The 21,249-nt window shown below is 44.9% G+C and overlaps 1 protein-coding gene across 3 annotated transcripts in view; it reads right to left on the bottom strand.

Moving 5' to 3' along the window:
- The window catches only part of LOC122748694 (interleukin 1 receptor accessory protein), a 154,957-nt gene extending 147,284 nt beyond the window's left edge, over nucleotides 1–7,673 (bottom strand). For all 3 annotated transcript variants that reach the window (XM_043994551.1, XM_043994553.1, XM_043994552.1), the window contains exon 1: nucleotides 7,608–7,673. The gene's annotated coding sequence lies outside the window, so the exon portion shown is untranslated. The remainder of the gene's footprint in view (nucleotides 1–7,607) is intronic.
- Nucleotides 7,674–21,249: the final 13,576 nt, after the last annotated feature.

Genomic DNA, 21,249 nt, shown 5'->3' on the forward strand with positions numbered 1-21,249 from the left:
GGACAACCCACTCTGAGACACTGGGGATGCCCTCAAGGAGGCAGACAGAGCAGTCTAAGTCCACTTTCTGAGGAAATCTTCTTGGGCAAACTGAGAGGTTCAAACTCTATTCTCTCCCACCCCAACATCCTTCCCCCTCTGGCCAAAGCATCGACACTTTCTGGAACATGTCACTGTGATAGAACCTTAAAGACATTTTTGTAGGGTCATAAGGTGATTTTGTTCAGAATCAAAGCAGGTAAACCACTTGACCAAGGTCACACAGGTGGGTAGCAAAAAGGTGAGTCAGGACTTCAAACCATGTTATCATATTTCCAATTCAGGGATCCTTCTACCATGGCCCAGAGATGCTCTGCATCCAGCCACAGTCCGGGCACTGAATAATCCCCAGACCAATATAATATCAGAGCGTTGTCCTTCAGTCTTTGTTTTGGGGGCTTTACCAGTTCTGTTTCCAGAATGTGCTCCCATGTTTGGGCTGGCCATGCTGATTTCTTTCATGACTGCATGATGACCCCCAAAGAAAAGGAGACGTGGACACCTCCCTCCAACATGCAGCAATCTGCATACACGCCACATAATTCTTATTGTCACCTTCTTTGGTTTAACTCTCAGGAGTGTCAGATGGTGGTGCGAGACATTGCATCCATGCTGCATGAAGGCCCAGCTTCCTGTGAAACCTAGCTTCAGGTGCTGCTCACACCTTTCCTTACCCTACCCTTCCAGCACAAGGAAGGATCCCCACGGAGCCCACTGGGTAACTGCTCCAACTGGGCCAGAAAACTTCCAATAGAATTTAGCTTGATTTCAATTCAATTCAACAAGCATTCACTAAGCACAAAGCACCTCAGCAACTGAAGATCTGCCTTTCTAATTAGAGATGCAACATATGCATATTCAAGTACATATAAAATACCTATAGGCAATATCATGACTATATACCAGAGGGCAGCTAGGTAGGGCAGTGGATGGAACACCTGCACTGGATTCAGGAGGACCTGAGTTCAAATCCAACTTCAGACACTTGACACTTGTTAGCTGGGTGACCTTGGGCAAGTCACTTAACCTTCATTGTCCCCTAAACACAAAGAAAGAAAGGAAGGAAGGAAGGAAGGAAGGAAGGAAGGAAGGAAGGAAGGAAGGAAGGAAGGAAGGAAGGAAGGAAGGAAGGAAGAAAGAAAGAAAGAAAGAAAGAAAGAAAGAAAGAAAGAAAGAAAGAAAGAAAGAAAGAAAGAAAGAAAGAAAGAAAGAAAGAAAGGAAGAAAGAAAGAAAGGAAGGAAGGAAAAGAAAGGAAAAGAAAGGAAAAGAAAGGAAAAGAAAAGAAAAGAAAAGAAAAGAAAGGAAAAGAAAAGAAAAGAAAAGAAAAAGAATGAAGATATACCAGAATTGGGGGAGTTAGAAAAAGCTTGATGTAGCTGCAGACAAGAGCTGATCCTTGAAAGGTGTTCAATGTTCAAAGAGGCAGAGGGGGAAAAGGAAAGTACTGTGGGAATGGAGGACAGTCCGTAAAGGCTGGAGAGGGAAGATAGAATATCATTCCCAGCCTTAAGAGTACAGGTGGGTTCAGTTTGTCCCTCACAGAATCAGAATAGAAACTGACCAAAGCAGACTGGCCCTGACCTAAAGAAGGATCCCTTTTTTTTTTTTTTTTTGCAGGGGGGGGGGGGTACGGCAACGAGGGTTAAATGACTTGCCCAGGGTCACACAACTAGTAAGTGTCAAGTGTCTGAGGCCGGATTTGAACTCAGGTCCTCCTGAATCCAAGGCCGGTGCTCTATCCACTGCGACACCTAGCTGCCCCCCCACATTCTCCTTTTAGACAGCACAATTAGGATTATTTTTCCCTGATATTGAGTCTAAATATTTATTAGGGGAATCTTTAACCCAGAAAACCTAAGATCCTTTTGGAGAATAATTGCTTCCACCTTGGTCTCTTACACCGGATATCAGTCAATAAACAGGAAAGGTTAGAAGAACAAAACTTTCATTAGTATGAGCTAATGGACAATTGGCAGGTAGAGAGCAAGGTTCTGAATAAAGGGAAACTAGATTTATTTAGGATTTTAAAGTGCCCATAGGTCCATAACCAGAAGCAAAAGAAGCCCACCTGGTAATAGGGACAAAATATTAGGTGATTTAGGGGAAATAAATTAATCTCAGTGTCCCAGGGGTTGACAAAGATCCTTCTTGATCTAGTGAAGATGTTTTCTCTGTAGTTAATCTTATCAGAATATCCTTATAGGGTAGCAGATAGTAAAGGCCACCTTCAGGATGGAAATCAACCAGCCCTATCCAATTATTCCCAGGCTGAGTAGCTTCACTTACAAAGCCCTATAGTTCTTTTTTTTCTTTTTCTTTTTCTTTTTTTTTTAGCTCTGAAGTTACTTTTTCTGGAGAGTTATTTTCCCCAACCTTAGAATACCAGGTTTTACCCATTTCCACTAAATTGTTTTCTCTGATACTTTTTGTCTGGTTCTATCTTCTGGGACCAAAGAGAGCAAATTTAATCCCCCTCCACTTAATAGTCATTTATGTACTTATAGATACCTCTTAAATCTCTGCCAACCCCTTCTCTTCTCTGATCTAAATAGACTTTGCTCTTCCCATATGAAAATCACTTATTGATATGTAGGGTATAAGTTGAAGATAACAATTTCCTGAAAGCTTTAGTGCTTATCTAGGAGGAAGGTAATCAAATCTCAGAATAACAAAAATTTAGAACTAGACAGTTCCTCTGAGATCATGAAGTCCAGCCCTTTTTACTTATAAGTGAGAAAACTGAGGCCCAGAGAGGTGTGACTTTACCAAGGTCACACAAGAAGTTCATGGCAGGGGTCAATAAAATGCAGCACACAGCGTCAAAGCAGATGACCATATTCCCACATTTGTTTATGATTATATTATAGAATTGCAAGGGTTAGCTCATCCATTTTAAGGATTTTTTCTAGTTGCCCTTAATCAGCGTTTATAAAAAAAAATGAATTATAGAATCAGGCATAAGTTAAGCCGTTGTGAATCAGAACTACCAAAGACACCAGTGTAATTCACTTGCCCATTTTCCATTTTCCCTTGGACCTCCTTAACAACCAATAAATATTAATGCCACTTTGCATTGGCCACAGTCATAGACAGGAAGCCTTTCTAGTCATCCCCAGTTTATCATAGGGACGGAAATGTATTTTCCCATCATCCTATGGCTGATTCCCCAACCTCTAGGGCTTTTGACATCCAATTTTCTATTGGGTTCATTTTATGACTCCCTCCTTAAAAAGCTCTCTGGCATTTTTATTATTTTAAATTAATCAGGATTAAAATTAATTCTGCTTGGGAAAAATATATACTGTTATAACCCTCCTTGAGATAATAATTGCTGACACATTGGGTAAGGGTTGTTAGTCAAGAGCACAGGCTCTCCAGTGCTTTGGGAATAGGCCAATAACCCCTTTACACAAGTTTTGGGGATGGTCAATGTTGCTGCCCTTTCCTCTGCCTTCCCTTCTTTCAATCCACATCCAGTTTACATTGCAGTTTTCTAGGTCATTTGCACCTTATCCCTAGTGCCCCTCCAAGATGTTTCCAGATCTGTAAGGGGATATTCCAAAATTCCCAAAGAACAAAGGGTTTGAAGGATTTCTCCCATCTCCTTCCTAACTGTGATTATGCAAGGAACATATAGGTTCATATTTAAATGACATTGCTAGGTTTCTGAAAATCTTCCTTCAACATAACCCTATATAGATCCTTCAAGTTGTGACAATTACTTTGCACATATTATTTCATTTAATCCTCACAACAACCTTTTAAGATAGGTCCTATTATTATCTCCATTTTACAAATGAGTAAACTGAGCTCCCCAAAAGGTAAAGCCAGGGTTACACAGCTAATAGATGTCAGAATAAGGACTCAAACCCAGTGCTTTTTTTCCCCACCTAGTCAGTCTATTCCAAGTCCACATTCCTTACCCCTCCCATCACCACTCTACCCCTGCCACCCTCAACCCCGAATTACACATTTTGGCAAAGTGGGGCAATTGGTGGGGCGTGCTTGGATGAGGGGGAGAAATTCAAAGGGCATTTCATCAGTCCCCAAACTGTAACCTGGATTCATCTCAAGAGAGCAGAAAGCAAATGTTCTGAGTTCGCCATTCTTCTATCACTTCCCAGCAAGAAGAGAGCACAGGAGGGGGTCTTCTTTAATAACAATTGAAGTCAGCTTGGTCACTGCAGACATGACTCACCAGCTCCTACATCTGTGCAGACAGAGAGAGCTCAGGAAAGAAGAGCAGCCCATGAAGTCCCAGTGTTGGTGGGAGGGCGGAGGAAGGGGGAGGATGGGGGAGGACTGAAGAACCCTCACAAGAGGGTTAGGTAAAGGCTTCCTAAAGAAGGTGGGATTTTAGCTAGAACTTGAAGAAAGTCAGGGAATCCACGAGGAAGAGGTGAGGAGAGAGCATTGCCAGAGGGATTGCCAGAGAAATGCCAGGAGTCAAGAGCTGGAGTGTTTTGTCCATGGACCAGCCCTGAGGTCAGGAAGCCCAATGATGACGACAAGATAGACACACTCGACTATGGAGCATGGGCTTGAACCTGGCTGTTCTCCCCATTTCGGATGGGTCTTCCGAGGAGTCACCTCAATCACGTTCCCGCACAAGCACCCAAATTAGGACACACAGCACAGTTGGCTTCGGGGCCTGGGAGCTTCTTCATGGGCCTCCCTTCCTTAGTACTGTCATTTGCTCCAGCAAAGAGAATTAAAATCTTAAATCTTCTCTTTAGGATTTTTCTAAAAAAAAAAATGACCATCACATGCCTTGTATGGCATCTGGTAACCACATATCCTATCGGTTGTTAAACTACTGTTCGGTCATTTAAGAAACCTTTGTTCATCTTGTACTGTGCGCAGACCACCGTGGTGCACACTGGGATATCACAGGTGTATCACAGGACTTTAGAAGTTAGTCAATCTAACGGTCTCATGTTACAGAGGGGGAGAATAAGATGAAGGCAGCCCCCCACTGCCCCTCCGGCTGCCCTCTGGGATTAGGCAGATGGACTTCAGTCCTTTTTTCCAATGATAGTACGGGGAATCTCTTAAACCAGGTGCCACATGCCCTCCTCCAAACCCAAGTCTTATCTTCTTCAGGCTAAACATCTGCCCTTCTTTCAGCTGCAAAGACCTGCCACGCCATCTCTGGACACCACCGTTTCTAGTCCCTTCACTATGCCGGCAGCTCCCCCTCTCGGGGCTCTCCAGCTGGCCAACTTCCTTTGTAAACTGGAGTGTGACAGCCTGAAGCCGGTTCGCCAGCTGTGGCCTGACTAGGGCAGAGGATAACAGAAGTCTCACTTCACCTGTCCCTTGGGATGTCTAGGGTAAACTCCCCAAAATGTGAGGAGGGGGAAAGCTACAGGACCGGGGGTCACTTGGGAGGTTTCACATGGAGTATTTTGCCAGAACTCATGCACACTTTGAGCTCATTCACTTAGGAATGCCCAAAATAAAAATCCCAAAGCTCTCTCCTCACCCCTGCCCTGACCTTAGGCTTGAACATGTCTCTTTTTGCCACTGGCCACAGAAGCAAGCATGCATATTCATTCCTAGCTTGGCAGATCAGTCCTTGCACACAAGCTACATCCCCAAATCTCCTTCACTCCTCCCAAAGAAGCCTCATAGCACACCCCACCCCCAAACACACACAGAGTTCCCATCAATACAGTCCTCCAGTGCTCTAAGCAGTAAAGAGGTGGCAGTGGTGCTTCAAATGGTGCTCACTCAATTAAGAGAGTCTACCGACTGTTGGGACAGAAGTAAATAATTGCAACAAGTCATTGGGAATAAAATCAATTGTCAGAGCTCAGCAAACAACAACATTTAATTAAAGGTTTGGATCCCCACAACCAGGAAGGCTAATGTGGCTGCCTGTTTTTGTTTTTTTTTTAAACAAAGCCCAGCTGTTCTGCTTGCTCACCGCTAGATCCAGGGGAACTGGTCCAGCTAACAGACCCATACCAGACTGCTTGTTCTCTAATTGAGCTAAAAAGATCAGAGGTACTTATGTGCCCATGAAGTAGATACACACTACATGAGGGGCAGTGAGCCCCATATCACCATCACTGCCAACTGGAGGGGGAGAGCAGTCTGGTCTCTTCACCTGAGTGTGTGTGTGTGTGTGGGGGGGGGGAATCCCATCTCCATCTCTATCCATCTCTACCCACACAGCACATGATTTGGTGAAAAGAGAATAAGACCTAACAAAGTGGCAGCTTCCAACTCTGATACTGAGTCACCGTGGCCTGACCAATTCATTTAATATACCTGAGCCTCAGTTCCCTCATCTGTAAAATGAGGGGGTTGGGTCACATGTCCTCTGAAGTCTCTTCAAGATCTAGATTCAAGGACCCTGGGAGGTAAGTAGTGGGCATCTTATTTTTATTTCTCGAATGAGGACGCTGAGGCTCAGAGATATTGTTTCTTACCTCCTGCCCCACAGCCAGTGGTAGAGGCAGTGCTCAAACTCACAGTCTTTGGCCTCCCATCCTGACCCTTTCCCAATCCGTGATCATTCTTCAGAGGATCAAACATCTCAAGCTGAAAGGGAGCTCAGAGCCCCTTTAGACCTTAGCCCTTCATTTTACACGTGAGAGGCACAGAGATGTTAAGCAACCTGACCCCAATCACCCAGGTTGGGTCAGAGGTAGAATTTGGATCCTATCCTCTTCCCATTATACCAAGCTACCTTCCCAAATGTTCTCTACAAAAACGCGGCAGGACAATCCCCTAAATCTAGGAGCAGGAGCAAATCCCACCTTTTTTCTGTCTAAATATAGTTTCAGATATTTGTTTTTCAAATATCCTGCCTTTCTACCCCAAGCAACAAGCATGGGTAAAAGATTCCGCCTTGGATCACCCTTTCAAAATAAAGGTAGGAAGCAAGAGAGATTGGGAGTAAGGAGCAATCAAAAGGCTTTTTTTGTTTGTTTTCTTTTTGGTTCTGCTGTTAATTCCTTGCTTTTGTGCCTAACTCTCTAAAGTTGTTCTGGAAAGAGGAGCCAGCTGGAACATCAGTTCCGCTCACAGCAAACAAGATACCTTCTAACCTACATAGAAAGACAAGGTTCTAGATACGATGGAACTGAGAAAGTGGTCCGAGCCCTGGAGCTGGGAGGCACGGAAGGCTGCCAACAGCGCCACGCTCTGCTCAGCTCTGCTCAGCCTGGTCGGAATCCCTCGCAGAGCATGGGGCACAGAGGGAGCCGTGCCAACCTCCTGCCAAATAGGTACCCTAGAAGAAAACCATTTTCCAAGGCAGAAGCGAGAACGGCCTTCCTGTAGGGGATCTATTCCCCTCCCTCCCTCTCTCCTTCCTCCTCCTCCGACCTAGCTCGGCGCTCCCATGCCCAGGCTGTCAGCTCGGCTGTGGCCGCTGAGCCCTGGAAGGCAGCGCCCGGGTAAGACACCGGGCAGGAATCTTCTCTTGCCCCCTCACCACTGCCAGGCGCGAGCCGGGTCTGGGGGCGTGGAGGGTGGGAGGAGGAGTTGCCAAGCGCTTCCGATCCACCTCTGCCCCTCTTCCTCCCAGCTCGGGAGCCCAGCCCCGGACACTCACCTTTAAGCCTGGGGAGGCGGAGCCGGGCTGGGAGCGAGCTGCGGGTGGCGCTGCCCGGCGCTGCCCGGCACTGCCCGGCGCTGCCCTCTGCGCTGCGCTGCCCTCTGCGCTGTCCTGCGCCGGGGCCGAGCTGCGGCCAGTCCTCCCGTCCGAGCTTCCACTTACTTTGCCCCCTACTTTCTTTTCCTCTCTCCCCAGGGGCAGGGCTCCTCCCTCGTTAGCGCCCGATTGGCCCCGGCTGCTCCACCCCGAGCCGTGACGGCCGGGCCGGGCGAGCGAGTGAGCGCAGCCCCAGCGAGGATTTCCCGGGGCAGGGCCCTCCCTGAAAGCGTGGGCCAGTTCCCGGCGAGCGCGCCCTGACGGGCCCCGAAAGCGGGACACGGGACGGGGCGGCCACTGCCTGGCAGCAGCCCTGGGCCGGCCCGAGAGGAGGATCGTGCCCAAGCAGCCCCAGCCTGGCAGCGAGTGCCCGCCGGGAGAGCCGGAGTGCTGGCTGCCAGTCCGGGCCCTCCCTCCTCTCCCCCAGCCCCGCCTGGCCCCCGAGTCTCCACCCCTTGGCCCCGCCCCGTCCCTGCCTCCCAGGAAGAACATCTGGAGCCGCGGCTGGCCTCGGCGCGCCGCTGGAGCGGCTGGGCTTCTCCTTGGCTCCTCATCCCGTAGACGGGGGCGGTCAGCAGCAGCCCCTTAGAGGGGGCACTTACTGTGCTCCCCTGCCCGGGCTAGGTAGGAGCTGGGGCAGAAACAAAAGGGCCGGCGCTCTTCTTCCTGCCGAGGCTCTCACGGGAAGGAATGGCATAGCTTTCCCTGCCCCCTGCCGCCCCCCACCCTCCTGGCTGGCAGCCGCAGCCTCCCAGGTAGTTTCCCTTCGTCCACACTATCCCCTTCCTGCCTAGGGATGCTGTTTGCTAGCAGGTCCTTTAAATGAATGAGCACTGACCCTGGGCAAAGCTCCGTGCTAGGCACTGTGGATGCCGAAATTCGGAGACGCCAAATAAAGGAGGTGGCATGAGGGCTGAGGGGAGTAGGGCTGGTGGGCAGCAAGAGTTCCTGCACGTGCCCAGAGACTTTGAGGTCAGGAATCAAGGCTGCCTGTGAGAGAGGGCAGCCGAGAGCTCCAGCAAAATGCCCGCCCCCCTAGAAAATCCTTGGAGGTAGGAGAGAAGCCCTCAGGCAGGGGGACCTCTAAGGAAGAGAAGGCTTCCTTCAAGACCAAATTAGGGGTGTGGGGTGGCTTCTAAAAGAAGCGTGTCCCATTCAGGGAATGGAGAATAGTGCAGTCTGATTTTAAACTAGAGGCTATGAAGAGGAGTCCTGGGGAAGGAGGCTGGAAGGGAGGACGGGGTGGGAAACTAGATTCTGTAGGACCTGAAATACCCAATATAGGAGTTACATTCTATGCAATTAAGTCTGGCAAACAATTGTAAAGCTCGTGTCAGACGTCCTAGGCACTGTGTCAGACACATATTCTACTGGGATATATTATCCTAGAAACATCAAGAGCCACTGAAGGTTTCTCACTAGTGAAGGAGTGACAGGCTCAGATGCCTCCCTTTGGGACAAGTGTTTTGTTTTTTTTTTAATTGTCTTGCAAAGTCTAGAATGGAGAGGGGAGATGGTGGAAAGCCAAAAGAGCAATTAGGAGGCTTTTACTTTTATGGAGCATAGGGGAAGGTGATATGGATTAGGTGTATATCCTAATGGTAACTGGCTGGAAGAGTCAGTCAGTCAATAGGAATTCAATATGAAGCACTTGCTGTGTGTCCCCTATACCTGGAATATTCTCTCTCCTCATCTCCATGTCATAGGTTCCCTGGCTCCTTTGAAATCCAAGCTAAAATCCCACATCACAGATAATCTTTCCAAAGGCCTTTTGCTCTTTGAATCCTCCTCTAGCTTTCCTGTACAGAGCTCATCCATAATCACGACTTTACTTTTGGTTGCCTCCATTAGATCATTAGCCCTCTGAGGGCAGTCACTTACTTTTTTACCTTTGTAGCCTTAGTGTGTACTGTCTTGACTGGTATATACGGTAGCAGTTTAATAAATGGTATAAAGGGACTGACACTGTCAAGTCAAATATACAAAGAAACACAGACCTTGAGGTCTAATAAGGGAGGTGTGAAAAGAACTATGTATACACAAGATCTATGCTTTAGATGGAAGGTAAACAATGAAGAAATATACCAGGGGAGAGAATGAACACTGCAGAAGCTGGGATTTGAGCTCAGGCTTGAAGGGAGCCAGGAGGCAGAGGCGGTGGGGAGGAAGAGCATTCCTGACATCCGGAAAAGCATCCAGGGAAAATTTAAACAGGAAGTTGGGGGATTGACAAACTGTGCAAGGAAGGTTCATGCTGCTAGATCATAAAATGTATGAAGGGGAGGAAAGAAAAGTGAAAAGGGATCAAGTTCTGCAGAGCTTCAGAAACCAAGCAGGATTTTGGTTTTGATCCTTGGGGTAATAGGGAGTCACTGGAGTTTATTGAGTAGGGCAGTGACATGGTTAGGACCTGCCTATGCTTTAGAAAGAACATTTGGGCTACTTATTGAAAGATGGAAGGGAGAGCTTTGAGTCAGGGAGACCAACCAGAAAGCTTTTTCTATAGTGCAAATATTCCTGGATGAAATCCTGCCCAGGGTGGAAGCTGTGTGAATGGAGAGAAAGGGATGGATTGGAGCTAGGTGGGGGAGGTGAAAATGAAGGGGCAAGGCTGCAGATGAGATAGGTGAGGTGAGTTCTGCTGATAAGGTGAGGATGACACCAAGGCTGTGAGGTCCTGAGTGAGCAAAGGGAATGAACTAAGTACGTCGCTGGGTATGCCGGTAAGATGAGTTGTGACCCATATGTTAAAGAACCAGAATGATTAGATAGCGGCCAGCTAGGTGGCGCAGTGGATAAAGCACCGGCCCTGGATTCAGGAGCACCTGAGTTCAAATACAGCCTCAGACATTTGACACTTACTAGCTGTGTGACCCTGGGCAAGTCACTTAACCCCCATTGCCCTGCAAAAAAAAAAAAAAAAGATTAGATAGCAAAAATAAGTGATAAAGTAAAAATAAAGGCCAAGAGCAGCAGAAACATAAGGGAGTGAGAAGGGCATGTGTCCTGTTTAACTGAGTATACGAGTGAAGGAAATGATTAACCATGATAAGCACTAGCACACAAGCACTAGTAAGTAACTAGGTATCTGGGTACTTGAATAAACATGTGAGTGCATTCTTGAGACAGTGAGGGATATTTGTGCTGTGTGTCTGAGATTATGTGTGAGTGAGGTGAGTCAAGGGATGGATAGATGAAGGGAAGGAGGGGTGGATGGAGGGATGGTTGAAGGAGGGATGGAGGGAGGGAAGGAAGGAAGGATGGATGGTGGCTCACTTGAAATGATGACTAGCCTAGTTCTTTCTCTTTTCTATCTCAACCTATAGGAAGTAAACAGCAGCCTGTGGACTGAGGACATAGCCTATCCTTTCTAGCTTGTGGGGCTATTGAGAAAAACCAAGTCTGGCACCTCATACCCTTCTCAGTCTCTGGTCTGCCTACTTAGCAGAGAAGCAAGAGCTGGATCTGAACCTTGGGCCTAGCTTTGACCCTGGTTCTCTGACCTTCTGGTCAATTGGACAGCATAAATAGGCAGAGCTGGCAAGCTCTGGCTGTGCCCCTAAGCCACTAAGGGGAGAGAAGGGAAAGGAAGGGGGGAAAGGGAAAGGAAAGGGAGAAAGGGGAAAGGAAAAAAGGAGAAGGGTAGATAGATTGGTTACCATTTCTAGAGCCACTTACCTCAAGGCATGCACACTCACCAGTTGAGGTCCCCAGAGGATAACTGACTACTGCTAACTCCCTTCAGGATTCTAAGCATAAATCAGAGAGGTTATGATGTTCCTAACACTATAGTGCCCGAGCCCCCAACAGTTTACTCCCTATTATCAGTTGGTTGGATTCTATTAACTTTTAGAAAATGTTATAGAGAGGTTTAGCAATAGTAGTTGTCACACACTTAGCCCACTGGCTTGCTTAACCAAGGGCACACTCTCTTTTTGCAAACACTAAGGCCTTGGGGAGACTAGGCTCAAATAGAAACTAAAATGTACTGTGTCATACATGTAGAGAACATGGGACAAAGGGACACGCCCCACCCTCGACCCATGGGTCCTGGTCACTGGAAATTCAACTCTGATAAGATTTCCCTAAGACATTGGTCTCCACTGGCCTGTAAGAATTGGTACCTTTCTAAAGGACATACCCAACAGTTATCTTTGTCACAAGGGGTCAGAAATTTTCTTTCCACCTCCAGCTGCAGGTACATCCTGTTGTTGGACACAACCATTTTGTTGGATAGTACAGCAACCAATCAATAGGTATTATGTACCTACTATGCTCCTGGAACTGCTGGGGATACAAAAAAGGGCAAAAATAAAAATAACCCCTGCCCTCAATGAGCTTCCAGTCTAAGGGAGGATACAATATACAAACACATATATGCAAAGCAAGCTATATATAGGGTAAATAGGAAATGATTAGTAAGAAGAAGTCACTAGACTCAAGAGGGCTTGGCATAGGCTTTCAGTAAAAGATAGGATTTTAGTTGACACATAAGGGAAGCCAGGGAAGTTAGACAGAACAAGTACTTCTACCACTAATTGTCAACTGGACATCTGAAGAGGGCTCTGAATCTCCTAAACTCACACTGTCACATGGATATGCCTCCTGCAGAATGAATACAAAAGAAACAGAAGATGCTATGTACTTATAGACACATTAGCTAGTGGAAACTAGAGAAATCAATTGCCCTGCCAGTACCCAGAAACTCCCTGAAGTCCTAGCCTTAGGAGCCTACAGCAAGGAAAGAAACTGGTCATTCCTTTTGAGGACCCAGGAAATTTCAGCTCAGTACCCCCTGGGCCATCAGATGGTCAGTCTATACAGCCTGTTAGAAGAGTTTTCATCATCTCACAGACGCAGGCCCTCAGGCACTTATAACTGAACAAAGGCTCCCGAAGCTTCATCTGTTGGACTGGATTCCACCAGGGAATTCATGTGCATGCTCTTTATAAACCACCAGGAAGGGTAAATCTAAGCATGCTCTAGTACTGGTCATTCATTACTCAATCCTTCCATTACACAGATTGGATGGACGAATGGATGGATGGATGGATAAGATGATAGATAAATGTATATACACATACATACATGGAAATATGACATATATATTATCTGCTTTCTGCTAGCAGCTATATCTGTGTTGATTTTCTCCCTGGCTGTGCCCTCTGATACTTCCTTACAAAGAGTGAATCAGTGGTGCCCAGAGGAATGTTTCTCTAATATTTCTCTTCCCTTGGCGTTTGGTTCCTTGAGGTCCAAGCTTTCTCCCCAACCTCCACCTCCATCAAGTGAATTTGTCAAAGGACACTGATCTGCCAATTGCTTTCATGTTGAGTGCCCCAGATGGGGCACCGTACCGCAGTGTCAGGATTTCCAGCTGGGAGTCTGCAATGGGGTCCCACACATATTTGGCTCAGAAACAGACAGTGGAAGAACACGCCTGTCAAAGGAGGCCAGGTTGGCTTGGCCCACTGCCCACCCTGAGTTTGCTAGAAATAACGGATTCTCCTTTCCTACCTCTCCACCCACCATCCCCCAAACAGAAGCTTGGAGAAAAGGTCAGTGTTTTCATAAAGGCTCGGAGAAAGGATGACATACACTGTTGACACTTCAGCGCAGCAGGATGTTCAGGAGAAAACCTCTGATTGGAGGGAGGTGCTCCTAGGGTGGGTCTTACCTAATCTGGCAAACAAATGCAAACACTGGCCTATGACCGACCCGTTTCAAAGACAGATCCAAGGAAGCAGAACAAGCCCTGGACTTAGGGGTCAGAACAGCTGGCTTGGAATCCTGGCTCTGCCTTTTTTTCCTTTCAGTTTTTCAGCTTATATCTGAAGCGTCTGGCAGGGTACCTTGCATAGAATAGGTACTTAAGTGTTTAATTGAATCAATTTAAATTTCTTCTGGTATATGATGAAACATGACATAATAAAGTGCTGGACTTGAAGGCATTTCCTCTCTGTGTGACCCTGGATACAGGGGCTCGTTGAAGCCCAGTTTCCTCAGCTATTAATGATCAGAAGATAACATGGAAAGCTTATTGGAAACCATACAGAACTTTGGAAAATGAGATGCGTGTTAATATCATAACCAGGTCCCTCCATCTTAAATGATCTAGACACAGGCCAAAGCTTGATTGCATTGTCATAGAATCATAGATCTTGACCTAGAAGGGACATCAGAAACCATTTAGTCCTACCCCCACCACCTCTTTTATAATCGAAGAAACTAAGCCTCAGTGAGTATGTGACTGGTCCCAGGTCACACAGGTAGTAATTTTCCGAAGGAAGAACCGAGGGGCTCTGACTTCACAGTGAGTGCTTTTAAAATGAGATGGCAATGAAAGAGGCACGTGGTGGTGACTTGTCTAGCATGACCCAGCCAGTGTGCTCAGAGATGCAACTTGAGCCTCGATCCTGCTACCTCATTATCCACTCCACTGTAATGCCTCTCAGGCAGAGGTGGCCCGGGGGGGGGGGGTTGCAGACTTAGAGCACATAAGTGGTAATGTTCCGGGTCCACTTGGGCTTGGCCAGAGCACGTGGAAAGGAGACTAGAAAGGAAAGATAGTGCCCACTTCTGTCACCCTGAAGCCCCTCCCCCCCAAGGTGTCTGTGGGTAGTTGGAAGCCATTAAAGTTTCTGAAGCGGAGGAATGAAGTCACCATACCTATGCAGAAGGGAGATCAAACTAGGGCAGTTTGAGTGGGGAGATAGAGGACTTGGGGAAGGGTTCGGTGGGGAGAGAATGGATTTGGGAGGACCCATCTTGGTGGTTTTGCATTATTCCAGTGACACAGATGATCAAGATGGAATAGATAGAAGGGGTGTGATGCAGCACTTGGAAGAGAGATAAAGAAGAGTTGAAATAAATTGTTAGCTGATACAAGGATAAAATCCAAGATAAAGGGGGTGGAGAGAAATCAACAAGGAACATTTGGATCATTTAGTTGCACTGCCACCTCCTACCTCTCCTTTTCCAGAGGAGGAAGCAAGGGAACTAGAAAAGGAAAATTCTCATGTGTGTCTTTGGGTCAAAGCCCCGTCCTCTGTCCCTTTGCTGTAGCTGGCTTGAGAATGAGGTAATGGAGAGTTTAGGGTCTCAAAGATCTCTTTAGAGCACACTCAGTGTGCAGGGAGTGGGAACCTCTGGGGCATGAGGTAACAAATCACATTCATTAGGGCTCTCCCAAGGGTTCTTGTACACTGTCCTCTGGGGTGTAAGGTGGCAGCTATTTAACAGTTCAAAGTTAAGACACGTGGCAGTGTAGCATGAGAAGCACATTATGTTAGAAACTGCAGAGAGAATCTGAAATGGGCAAAATGAAATTGCCTGAGTTGGAGTGGGGCCAAGGCTGCAAGATTTAATAGCTCTCAGCTCAAGAGTCAGGTCGAGGTCCTTGGGAAGCCCCTCCATGAGCAGAGACCTTAATTTCATTGTTCCTGTAACATTCATGCGATAGCATTTCTCATTTTTTCTTTTCAGATCAGAACACCTCTCTTCTCTTTCCAATTCTGTCTGATGTCTCTGGGGGTTACCATCGACCCCAGTGCATTTTCAGAGCCTCTGAATGCTATCTTTTTTTTTTCTTTTTTTGAGTGGCACACTTCTGGGGCAATAAGTGCTTCCACTCAGTCAATCCAAAAAAAAAAAAAACCCTTTATTAATCACTTACCATGTTCCAGGTACTGTTGTAGCAATGGGAATGCAAAGCCAAAGCGCTCTTGAGATTCTTAGTATGTTCACTCAATAGTGCCAATATTTTGGTAGCCACTTGGAAAGAGTAGAGCAACGTCTTGTCAATATATGTGCAAATGAACTTGGCTTAAAAGGAAGCCACTTTGAGGAAGGGAGTCCACCAAGGCCTAATACCTCCCCAGTTCCAAGCCAGGATCTCTAGAGTTAAGAGAACATCTGGGGACAAGGGCAACAGACACATTATCTGGATAACAACATTATCAGTGGCATTGTGAGGTAGCTAGGTGATGCAGTGGATTAGATTGCTGAACTTAAAGTCCAGGAAGACCTGAGTTCAAATATAGATCCAGGGAAAGTCATTGAACCTCAGACTCTCCTCAGTTTCCTCATCTGTAAAATGGAGATAACAACAGCACCTACCTCCCTGGATTATTTGTGAGGCTCAAAGAAGATCATATTTATAAAGTGCTTTTTAAAAAGTAGTAGATAATGTATATAGATTATATAGATATAACCTATATCAGATTACCTGCTGCCTAGGGGAGGGGGGAAGGGAGGGGTAGGGAGGGAGAAAAATCTGAAATTGTAAAGCTTGTATAAACAAAAGTTGAGAACTATCTTTACATGTAACAGAAAAAAATAAATACCTATATGTAAAAAAATAAAATAAAAATAAAATAAAGTAGTAGATAAATGCTGGCAACTATTCAGTGAAAGATGGTTCCAAGTGTCAGTGTATGTGTGTCAAAGTCACTGAACTTATTTCCTCTTTGTACAGGCTTAGTAAATGAAGAGAGTGCAGCGAAGTGGCTCACTGGAGTAGAATATCAGTCAAGAGTCAGGGAAGACCTGAGCTCAAATCTGGCCAGAGACACTTGCTAGCCGTATGACCCTGGGCAAATTTCTTCACCCTGTCTGCCTCAGTTCCTCATTTGTAAAATGTGCTGGAGAAGGACATGTCAAAATACTCCAGTATCTTTGCCAAGAAAATCCCCAAACATAATCACAAGTCAAATGTGACGTGAAAAAAAATATCAGCAAAAAAGTAGAGCTGAAGATAGAGGATTCAAAAAAAACTCAGTCAAATACTTGACCAGGGCTAATTTATTATCAATACATGTTGAATTGAATTGCAGAAAAGCATTTTTTTCATTTTTTTTTTCTGTTTGAGGCAATGAGGGTTAAATGATTTACCCAGGGGTCACACAGCTAAGTAAGTATCTGAGGTTGGATTTGAATTCAGGTCCTCCTGAATCCAGGGCTGATTCTTCATTCACTGTACCACCTAGCTGCTCCATCATCTAATAGTTTTTCACAACATCCTCATGGAAAACATGGAAAGATATGATTAAGATGATGGCTCTGGGAGGGGGCGGCATAGGGGTGGTGCAGTGGATAAAGCACTGGCCAGGATTCAGGAGGACCTGAGTTCAAATCTGGCCTCAGACACTTGACACTTACTAGCTGTGTGACCCTGAGCAAGTCACTTAACCCTCATTGCCCTGCCAAAAAAAAAATTAAATAAAAAAAAACAGATGATGGCTCAGGGAGATGAATTCTTAATTCATTGTTAGGCTAGACCCAAAGGATGTTGATTAATAAACCCATGGCAGCAGCATGAATGGAGAGCTCTATTGCCATTGTCCTTTGACTTGTTCTGGTCAAAACTTTCTTTTCCAATGATTTGGATGAAGACATAGCACAGTTACCACACACACACACACACATATGCACACACCTATATACACACACAGAAACATGCAGATGGAGCAAGGCTCCAACAAGATCTTGAGAACCTGGAACAATGGGACAAGTCTAAGAAGTTGTATTTGATGAGCACTAGGGTTCTTAACCTGAAGTCCATGGACACCCCCCCCCCAGGAATAAATGGATATATTTCATGTCATCTGTAAACTTGTTTTTTTCTAACTATGCACCTATATTTCAACAGAATTTGTTTTCTTTTGTAATTCTCCATACTTTATCTTATGCATTTGAAAACATGATCCTGCAAAGGGGTCAGCAGACTCACTGCCCAAGGGATTCAGAGCACTAAAAAAAAAAAAAAGTTTGGAATCCCTATCTTAGTGATGGAATTATTTTTTAAATTAAAATTTGTTTAAAAAAGAAAAAAAATCATCAGTCCAAGTGTGGGAGAAGGCAGATGTATCTGGATAGGAATTCATAGGAAAAGGGAAAAGGCTGGACTCATAGGTGACTGGTAGCTGACAAGGGATGGAGTGTGATGTGAGACTGGAAGGGGAATGAGAACCTGATCTACATGCAGAGAAACCGCATCAGACAGTCCTCATCTGCAGCCTGTGTCCTAGTGTGTTACCCATGATTATTAAATGTGTTCAATGTGCCGAGCATGGTGCTAAGTGCTGAGAATACAAATACAAGTAAAGGTAAAGCTCCTGCCCTCAAGAAACTTTTCTTTAATGATGATGAAAATCACAATCACATTATATTAGCCAGCATTTATCCACTACCCACTATGGGCCAGGCACTGTTGAAAGCCTTACAAATTGTATCTCATTTGATCCTGACACCAACACTGAGAAGAGGCTTATTATTATCCACATTTTAGAGTTGAAGAAACTAAGGCAAATAAAGGCTAAGTGACTTGTCCTGGGTCACATGGCTAATAAGTGTCTGTAGTCAGATTTGAACTCAGGTGTTCCTGACTCCAGTCCCAGGGAGGAAAAAGAAGACATTAAAAGGCAACTGAAGGGGGCAGCTAGTGGCGCAGTGGATAAAGCGCCGTCCCTGGATTCAGGAGTACTGAGTTCAAATCCAGCCTCAGACACTTAACACTTACTAGCTGTGTGACCCTGGGCAAGTCACTTAACCCTCATTGCCCTAAAAAAAAAAAAAAAATGCAACTGAAAAAGCAGTGTGGGGATAGAGAAGTAAAGGGAGGGTGAAGGTATGCCAGAAGACAGGAAAGGGGTAGGTTGGGAAGGGACTGAGTTCTCATTCTTGTACTTTGGTCCTCATGTTGCCAGCTTCTCTACAAGAGCACATCAGATTGCTTTCTTCAAAACTTTGCTCAAATCTCATGTAACTCGATCCAGCTCATCCTCTTCTTCAACGACTTTAGGAATCCTAACTCAAGAGGCAACGAGGGCAATTTGTCATGACCTGTTCTTGAGGAAGCAGTCTGGGTGCTTCGGGTGTTAACCTTTCTGTTTCAAGATGTTTCCAACTATCAATCGTTTCCAGAATTTTGTACAGAAGTGAAGCCTGGATCGTTGGCCTTCCATTTATGGTCTTGGACTTTTTTTTTTAATCAGAAAAATGTTGACCCTTTTCCTATTTTTCATATATGTCTCCTGTTTCCTATGATCTCACTAATATCATGGCCAGTGGCTCAGAAGTCCCAACTGCCATTTATGTCCACATCCAAGGATATTTTTCCTCTTGGCCAGGTGACTTGGATTCATTGAGGGCAGCTCGGGGCTCTCTTACTATCTTTTTCCTTATCTTGGGCAGCAGTATCCAATTTTAAGCATTTCTGTTTGGCTATTTACTACCTGAACAAGGTCATTTTCTTTGGTCAAGAAAACTTACCATTTGAGTAGCTCTATCTGTTTTTCCGTGATCATCTTCCCAAATTGGTTGCACTCTGGCAATTTTCTATCCTTCCTCTGTAATTTTATATCCCAGGAGCTGATGGCCTTACAAGATAGCTCAAATACTGACCTCTGTAAATTCATATGAGTTATTCTATATCTCATTTATGTATCAGGAAAATAGGATACTGATAATCACACATTTAACATTAGTTTGTCCCTAGACATCAAGTCCCAACCTCCTAATTTTTGTAAAAAAAAGTTAAGTGACTTGCCTGAGATTATGCATCTAGGAAGTACCTGAGGAAAGATTCAAAACAAAGTATTTCTTATTAAAAACACTTCTGTCCCCTAACAATCCTTACAGAGTTTGTCTGAGCCATGAATCATGAATGAATGAAAACTGACATCCTTGGAGTCCCTGGATCCATAAAAATCAATTCAGCTTAATATCGATAATATGACAGCATGGCATGAATAAAGTGTGATACGTGGAGTCAGGGAGACCAGCATTCACAACTTACCCTTGACACTTATCTGTGGTCATGGGAAAGTCACCTAGAAGCACATGAACAACACAGTAGGATACTGTACTTGGAATGGGAAAGCCCTGAGTTTGAATTCTACCTCAGAATCGCATTCTCTATACTTCATTTTTTTTGTCAATCTATAAAATGGAGTTGGATTTGATGGCCTCTAAGGGACCTTCTAGTTCTTAATATATGCCCCTCTTTCCTCCCAGAACCTCAGTTTCTCCTTCACCAAAATTGGGATACTAATGCCTACTTCATCCAAAAGTACTATATAAGTAACACTGAAAAAATGTTTGTGAATATAATATAACATGAGTAGTCAGAGAGGAAGTGAAAGTAGACAGATTCAAAGATTCATTAAAAGCAAGGATATCTTTGCAGATGACGTGATAAAAAGTCAAGAAATGCCCAAAAGGGAAAAACCAAAAAGGGTGTAGACTTGAATCCGGGCTCAGATTTGTAAAGTGCTTAGCAAAGTTCTTAACACAGAGTAAGCTCTAGATAAAAGGTTATTCTCTTCTCCCCTTTCCAGGCCTGCTGACTTTCTTAGGCATGAGAATCTAGTCATGACTGGACTGGTAGTTTGAAACTCATGAACAACACAAATTCAAATCTCACCTGTGGCACTCCCTGTGTTATCACAGCATGCACCTCATTCTATCCTTGGAGAATCTTGCTTTTCTTATCTGTAAATCTGAGAGACTATTTTGTGAGGTCACCGTGAGCTACTGCACATAAGGTACTTTGCAAACTTTAATTAGCACTGCTTTAATGTCAGATATTGGGATTTATTGGCATTGTTCATTCATCTGGTATTTAATTCTATGCTATCTTTGATATCTCTCTATTGGTTCCTTGAACTGAGTAAATCACGTGATTTTTTTGGGACATCCTTATGTGTTTTTGTCTTACTGATCTCATACAAAACAGCTAGAAAATATTGGATAAAGCACTGGTCCTGGGACTGGGCATAAACTAGGTTCAAGTCTTGCTTCAAATGTGTATTATCTCTCTGATCATGGAGGCACTATAAAGTTGCTTCCTCTATCAGATGGCTTTGGCTAACAAGGAACTGACAAACCATCAGCAAGTGTTCACTCAGTAATGGGCACTGTCTAGAACTTGCTTTTGTGGCTTGCAAGTCAATTTACATGTATTATTTCATCTAATCCTCACAATAACACTATGAGCAACAGTGTTAAAGAAGGTTAAGGATCATATAGCCAAGAAGTATATGAATCAGGATTTGAATGAATATCTTCTTAGCCACAAATTGAGAATTCTGTGCTACTTAACTTCTGATGGAGAAACAAAGACATTAACAAAACAGTCTTTCTGTTCAAGGACTTGACATTGTACTAGGGGAATACAATATGTTGACAGGTAAGTACACACAGGATACATACAAAATACAGTGATTTGGTAGGGCCTAGCTACTGAATAAATGGAAAAAAAAAGACCTCTTAAATGAGTTGGCAAGTGATGAAGGTAGAGAAATCATCTAGTAGCACGTAGCAGAGACAGAGGTTGATCAATGACCTGATCCCCCGGCCCCCCCCCCCGCCGCCCCACTATGTGTCTGTCTGTCTTTCTCTTTCTCTCTTTCTACTTCTTTGTCTCAGTCTCTGTCTCTGCCTCTCTCTCTGTCTCTGTCTGTCTTTGTTTCTCTCTCTGTCTCTCTGTCTCTTTTCCTCTGTCTCAAAAGTGCTCATTTGAAAAAAAGCCATGAAGCATCCC

This window comes from Dromiciops gliroides, chromosome 3 (assembly GCF_019393635.1).
Source record: "Dromiciops gliroides isolate mDroGli1 chromosome 3, mDroGli1.pri, whole genome shotgun sequence".
Lineage (NCBI taxonomy): Eukaryota > Metazoa > Chordata > Mammalia > Microbiotheria > Microbiotheriidae > Dromiciops > Dromiciops gliroides.